Source organism: Oncorhynchus gorbuscha, unplaced genomic scaffold, assembly GCF_021184085.1.
Source record: "Oncorhynchus gorbuscha isolate QuinsamMale2020 ecotype Even-year unplaced genomic scaffold, OgorEven_v1.0 Un_scaffold_2240, whole genome shotgun sequence".
NCBI classification, from domain to species: domain Eukaryota; kingdom Metazoa; phylum Chordata; class Actinopteri; order Salmoniformes; family Salmonidae; genus Oncorhynchus; species Oncorhynchus gorbuscha.
Genome location: NW_025746804.1, coordinates 47,501 through 55,000, shown reverse-complemented (window position 1 = coordinate 55,000; position 7,500 = coordinate 47,501).

Sequence of the window (7,500 nt, the reverse complement as noted above, 5' to 3'; positions counted from 1 at the left end):
CTAACCCTAACCCTAACCCTAACCCTAACCCTAACCCTAACCCTAACCCTAACCCTAACCCTAACCCTAACCCTAACCCTAACCCTAACCTAACCCTAACCCTAACCCTAACCCTAACCTAACCCTAACCCTAACCCTAACCCTAACCCTAACCCTAACCCTAACCCTAACCCTAACCCTAACCCTAACCCTAACCCTAACCCTAACCCTAACCCTAACCCTAACCCTAACCCTAACCCTAACCCTAACCCTAACCCTAACCCTAACCCTAACCCTAACTCCTAACCCTAACCCTAACCCTAACCCTAACCCTAACCCTAACCCTAACCCTAACCCTAACCCTAACCCTAACCCTCTTCTTAACCCTAACTTCCTAACCCTAACCCTAACCCTAACCCTAACCCTAACCCTAACCCTAACCCTAACCCTAACCCTAACCCTAACCCTAACCCTAACCCTAACCCTAACCCTAACCCTAACCCTAACCCTAACCCTAACCCTAACCCTAACCCTAACCCTAACCCTAACCCTAACCCTAACCCTAACCCTAACCCTAACCCTAACCCTAACCCTAACCCTAACCCTAACCCTAACCCTAACCCTAACCCTAACCCTAACCCTAACCCTAACCCTAACCTAACCCTAACCCTAACCCTAACCCTAACCCTAACCCTAACCCTAACCCTAACCCTAACCCTAACCCTAACCCTAACCCTAACCCTAACCCTAACCCTAACCCTAACCCTAACCTAACCCTAACCCTAACCTAACCCTAACCCTAACCCTAACCCTAACCCTAACCCTAACCCTAACCCTAACCCTAACCCTAACCCTAACCCTAACCCTAACCCTAACCCTAACCCTAACCCTAACCCTAACCCTAACCCTAACCCTAACCCTAACCCTAACCCTAACTCCTAACCCTAACCCTAACCCTAACCCTAACCCTAACCCTAACCCTAACCCTAACCCTAACCCTAACCCTAACCCTAACCCTAACCCTAACCCTAACCCTAACCCTAACCCTAACCCTAACCCTAACCCTAACCTAACCCTAACCCTAACCCTAACCCTAACCCTAACCCTAACCCTAACCCTAACCCTAACCCTAACCCTAACCCTAACCCTAACCCTAACCCTAACCCTAACCCTAACCCTAACCCTAACCTAACCTAACCCTAACCCTAACCCTAACCCTAACCCTAACCCTAACCCTAACCCTAACCCTAACCCTAACCCTAACCCTAACCCTAACCCTAACCCTAACCCTAACCCTAACCTAACCCTAACCCTAACCCTAACCCTAACCCTAACCCTAACCTAACCCTAACCCTAACCCTAACCCTAACCCTAACCCTAACCCTAACCCTAACCCTAACCCTAACCCTAACCCTAACCCTAACCCTAACCCTAACCCTAACCCTAACCCTAACCCTAACCCTAACCCTAACCCTAACCCTAACCCTAACCCTAACCCTAACCCTAACCCTAACCCTAACCCTAACCCTAACCCTAACCCTAACCCTAACCCTAACCCTAACCCTAACCCTAACCCTAACCCTAACCCTAACCCTAACCCCTAACCCTAACCCTAACCCTAACCCTAACCCTAACCCTAACCCTAACCCTAACCCTAACCCTAACCCTAACCCTAACCCTAACCCTAACCCTAACCCTAACCCTAACCCTAACCCTAACCCTAACCCTAACCTTCCCCTTAACCCCACGCCTAACCTTAATCCTTCCCGTAACCCCACTCCTAACCTTAACCTCTCCCCAAACCCCACGACTAACCCTAACCTCTCCCAAAACCTCACGCCTAACCCTAATGTGTACCATTACCCTAACCAGGGTTCTCATCCTATCTCCCTCCCTCACCCTAACCCTGACTCCCCTATGGAAAGTGATCTGCACCAATCACTAAACCGGAACACTTCCTCTGTCTCTTCTCCTTTGGCATCAATACTCAATCAACAGACAATTATCATCACCCCTAGTAACCACATTTTCACATAGAATTAGACCCCTACATCAATCATTCAAACACAACTTCTCTACAGTTCAGCACACTTACATACCACTTAAACCATACAGAATTATTTCAGCATTTAGAAAGAACAAAAACTTAAAGGACATGCTCACCAAAGCAAGATTCAGTAGCAAGCCACCACAAGACCTCAAACCTCATAACGTCCATTTTCGACAGATAAAGTTTATTACAAATATACATAGCCACACATCAGCACCAGTACAAGAATCTTATTCATTGAACACACATAACACCATTTATATCATTACATGTACACTTTGCAATAAACAATACATTGGAGAAACCAAACACACCATAGAAACCAGACTCAAACAACACCTGTATAACATTAAAAGGGCACACCTACAAACAGAACTCATAACCCACTTCCAGGAGCATCCCATTACTCACCTTACCATATCAGGGTTACAGGCACATATAGGCTGGACCTGTGGGCAGCGAAAGAGGGTAGAACGGGAGTGGATCCAGCACCTACAGACAATAACGCCAAATGGCCTGAACGAGAGGTTTTAGAAAATGGGTTTTAACAGACAGAAAAATGGATGGAGAAGAACATGGTTTTATTCATAATTTATTTTTATTCTCTATAGATTTATGGTTTGTTTGGTTTTAGTTTGCACTGCCTCTTTTAGGTTTCCGTTCTTTAACAAAACAATAAAACCATTTAAATGCACAATATGGCGTTTATGTTCACATTTAACAACACTATGGTTGAATGGATCTCTCACCACATTGACTTCTGTACTGCCATCCAGAAAAAGAGGCAACTTTGAGTTTACCTCAGTTTTATTTATGGTCTTAGGAGGACATCTACGGGCCTTTTTAAGTACTACACCTATTATATTAGATTATCACACATGGGAGGGATAAACAGGAGATAGGCCTGTGCACCGTAAAACGAACTAGTTGAAACGAAACACATTTATATTCAAAACCTAACCCTAACCCTAACCCTAACCCTAACCCTAACCCTAACCCTAACCCTAACCCTAACCCTAACCCTAACCCTAACCCTAACCCTAACCCTAACCCTAACCCTAACCCTAACCCCTAACCCTAACCCTAACCCTAACCCTAACCCTAACCCTAACCCTAACCCTAACCCTAACCCTAACCCTAACCCTAACCCTAACCCCTAACCCTAACCCTAACCCCCTAACCCTAACCCTAACCCTAACCCTAACCCTAACCCTAACCCTAACCCTAACCCTAACCCTAACCCTAACCCTAACCCTAACCCTAACCCTAACCCTAACCCTAACCCTAACCCTAACCCTAACCCTAACCCTAACCCTAACCCTAACCCTAACCCTAACCCTAACCCCTAACCCTAACCCTAACCCTAACCCTAACCCTAACCCTAACCCTAACCCTAACCCTAACCCTAACCCCTAACCCTAACCCTAACCCTAACCCTAACCCTAACCCTAACCCTAACCCTAACCCTAACCCTAACCCTAACCCTAACCCCTAACCCTAACCCTAACCCTAACCCCTAACCCTAACCCTAACCCTAACCCTAACCCTAACCCTAACCCTAACCCTAACCCTAACCCTAACCCTAACCCTAACCCTAACCCTAACCCTAACCCTAACCCTAACCCTAACCCATACAGAATTATTTCAGCATTTAGAAAGAACAAAAACTTAAAGGACATGCTCACCAAAGCAAGATTCAGTAGCAAGCCACCACAAGACCTCAAACCTCATAACGTCCATTTTCGACAGATAAAGTTTATTACAAATATACATAGCCACACATCAGCACCAGTACAAGAATCTTATTCATTGAACACACATAACACCATTTATATCATTACATGTACACTTTGCAATAAACAATACATTGGAGAAACCAAACACACCATAGAAACCAGACTCAAACAACACCTGTATAACATTAAAAGGGCACACCTACAAACAGAACTCATAACCCACTTCCAGGAGCATCCCATTACTCACCTTACCATATCAGGTTACAGGCACATATAGGCTGGACCTGTGGGCAGCGAAAGAGGGTAGAACGGGAGTGGATCCAGCACCTACAGACAATAACGCCAAATGGCCTGAACGAGAGGTTTTAGAAAATGGGTTTTAACAGACAGAAAAATGGATGGAGAAGAACATGGTTTTATTCATAATTTATTTTTTATTCTCTATAGATTTATGGTTTGTTTGGTTTTAGTTTGGCACTGCCTCTTTTAGGTTTCCGTTCTTTAACAAAACAATAAAACCATTTAAATGCACAATATGGCGTTTATGTTCACATTTAACAACACTATGGTTGAATGGATCTCTCACCACATTGACTTCTGTACTGCCATCCAGAAAAAGAGGCAACTTTGAGTTTACCTCAGTTTTATTTATGGTCTTAGGAGGACATCTACGGGCCTTTTTAAGTACTACACCTATTATATTAGATTATCACACATGGGAGGGATAAACAGGAGATAGGCCTGTGCACCGTAAAACGAACTAGTTGAAACGAAACACATTTATATTCAAAACCTAACCCTAACCCTAACCCTAACCCTAACCCTAACCCTAACCCCTAACCCTAACCCTAACCCTAACCCTAACCCTAACCCTAACCCTAACCCTAACCCTAACCCTAACCCCTAACCCTAACCCTAACCCTAACCCTAACCCTAACCCCTAACCCTAACCCTAACCCTAACCCTAACCCTAACCCTAACCCTAACCCTAACCCTAACCCTAACCCTAACCCTAACCCTAACCCTAACCCTAACCCTAACCCTAACCCCTAACCCTAACCCTAACCCTAACCCTAACCCTAACCCTAACCCTAACCCTAACCCTAACCCTAACCCCTAACCCTAACCCTAACCCTAACCCTAACCCTAACCCTAACCCTAACCCTAACCCTAACCCTAACCCTAACCCTAACCCTAACCCTAACCCTAACCCTAACCCTAACCCCTAACCCCTAACCCTAACCCTAACCCTAACCCTAACCCTAACCCTAACCCTAACCCTAACCCTAACCCTAACCCCTAACCCTAACCCTAACCCTAACCCTAACCCTAACCCTAACCCTAACCCTAACCCTAACCCTAACCCTAACCCTAACCCTAACCCTAACCCTAACCCTAACCCTAACCCTAACCCTAACCCTAACCCTAACCCTAACCCTAACCCTAACCCTAACCCTAACCCTAACCCTAACCCCTAACCCCCTAACCCTAACCCTAACCCTAACCCTAACCCTAACCCTAACCCTAACCCTAACCCTAACCCTAACCCTAACCCTAACCCTAACCCTAACCCTAACCCTAACCCTAACCCTAACCCTAAACCCTAACCCTAACCCTAACCCTAACCCTAACCCCCTAACCCTAACCCTAACCCTAACCCTAACCCTAACCCTAACCCTAACCCTAACCCTAACCCTAACCCTAACCCTAACCCTAACCCTAACCCTAACCTTCCCCTTAACCCCACGCCTAACCTTAATCCTTCCCGTAACCCCACTCCTAACCTTAACCTCTCCCCAAACCCCACGACTAACCCTAACCTCTCCCAAAACCTCACGCCTAACCTTAACCTTTCCCCCAACCCCAAGGGTAACCTTAACCTTTCCCTTAACCCCACGCCTAACCCTAATGTGTACCATTACCCTAACCAGGGTTCTCATCCTATCTCCCTCCCTCACCCTAACCCTGACTCCCTATGGAAAGTGATCTGCACCAATCACTAAACCGAACACTTCCTCTGTCTCTTCTCCTTTGGCATCAATACTCAATCAACAGACAATTATCATCACCCTAGTAACCACATTTTCACATAGAATTAGACCCCTACATCAATCATTCAAACACAACTTCTCTACAGTTCAGCACACTTACATACCACTTAAACCATACAGAATTATTTCAGCATTTAGAAAGAACAAAAACTTAAAGGACATGCTCACCAAAGCAAGATTCAGTAGCAAGCCACCACAAGACCTCAAACCTCATAACGTCCATTTTCGACAGATAAAGTTTATTACAAATATACATAGCCACACATCAGCACCAGTACAAGAATCTTATTCATTGAACACACATAACACCATTTATATCATTACATGTACACTTTGCAATAAACAATACATTGGAGAAACCAAACACACCATAGAAACCAGACTCAAACAACACCTGTATAACATTAAAAGGGCACACCTACAAACAGAACTCATAACCCACTTCCAGGAGCATCCCATTACTCACCTTACCATATCAGGGTTACAGGCACATATAGGCTGGACCTGTGGGCAGCGAAAGAGGGTAGAACGGGAGTGGATCCAGCACCTACAGACAATAACGCCAAATGGCCTGAACGAGAGGTTTTAGAAAATGGGTTTTAACAGACAGAAAAATGGATGGAGAAGAACATGGTTTTATTCATAATTTATTTTTATTCTCTATAGATTTATGTCTTGTTTGGTTTTAGTTTGGCACTGCCTCTTTTAGGTTTTTCTGTCCTTTAACAAAACAATAAAACCATTTAAATGCACAATATGGCGTTTATGTTCACATTTAACAACACTATGGTTGAATGGATCTCTCACCACATTGACTTCTGTACTGCCATCCAGAAAAAGAGGCAACTTTGAGTTTACCTCAGTTTTATTTATGGTCTTAGGAGGACATCTACGGGCCTTTTTAAGTACTACACCTATTATATTAGATTATCACACATGGGAGGGATAAACAGGAGATAGGCCTGTGCACCGTAAAACGAACTAGTTGAAATGAAACACATTTATATTCAAACCCTAACCCTAACCCCTAACCCTAACCCTAACCCAAGGGCTCAATGAGCCCCACCTGTGGGCCAATATGGGACTAATTGGGGCGGGGAAGGAGAAATTGACCATAAAGCTCACCTCGTTGTCTCTTTAATCACGGAAGGGTGGTTGGCTTAATGGTTAGGGTGCTTGACTCACAATCAATGGGTCGAGTGTTCGTGCCAGGCCTAGGTAAAAAAATAAAAATTCCACAGGGGCCTGGTAACACAAAAAAGACCTATAGAGGCCCATAGGCCAGAAAGCCACTGCCCTGGCCTGGGACAAAAAGCCACTGCCCTGGCCTGGGACAAAAAGCCACTGCCCTGACATTAAGGGCTTATTTGATCTAACCGGTTGACATGACATTTTCAGGGAATGAGATGAAACAAAGAGGCATTAAAGGTTTGACTCTCTCTCATGGGATGAAGGGACATACAGGCATAAAGTACAAACAGCCCTAACTAGTTTGTATGCCTCTATCTGGCCTCAAGGCCTTATTTGACCTTTGTTGGCCGCCATCTTGGGCTACATCCCAAAACACCAAAACGTGAATAAATCAAAAAGTACATGTCCAATCTGGATGGGGTTTTTTTTAAACAAAAGGGCATACATAGACGGGCATTTTCATGTCATTTAAAACCGTTTTTGTATAGAAAAT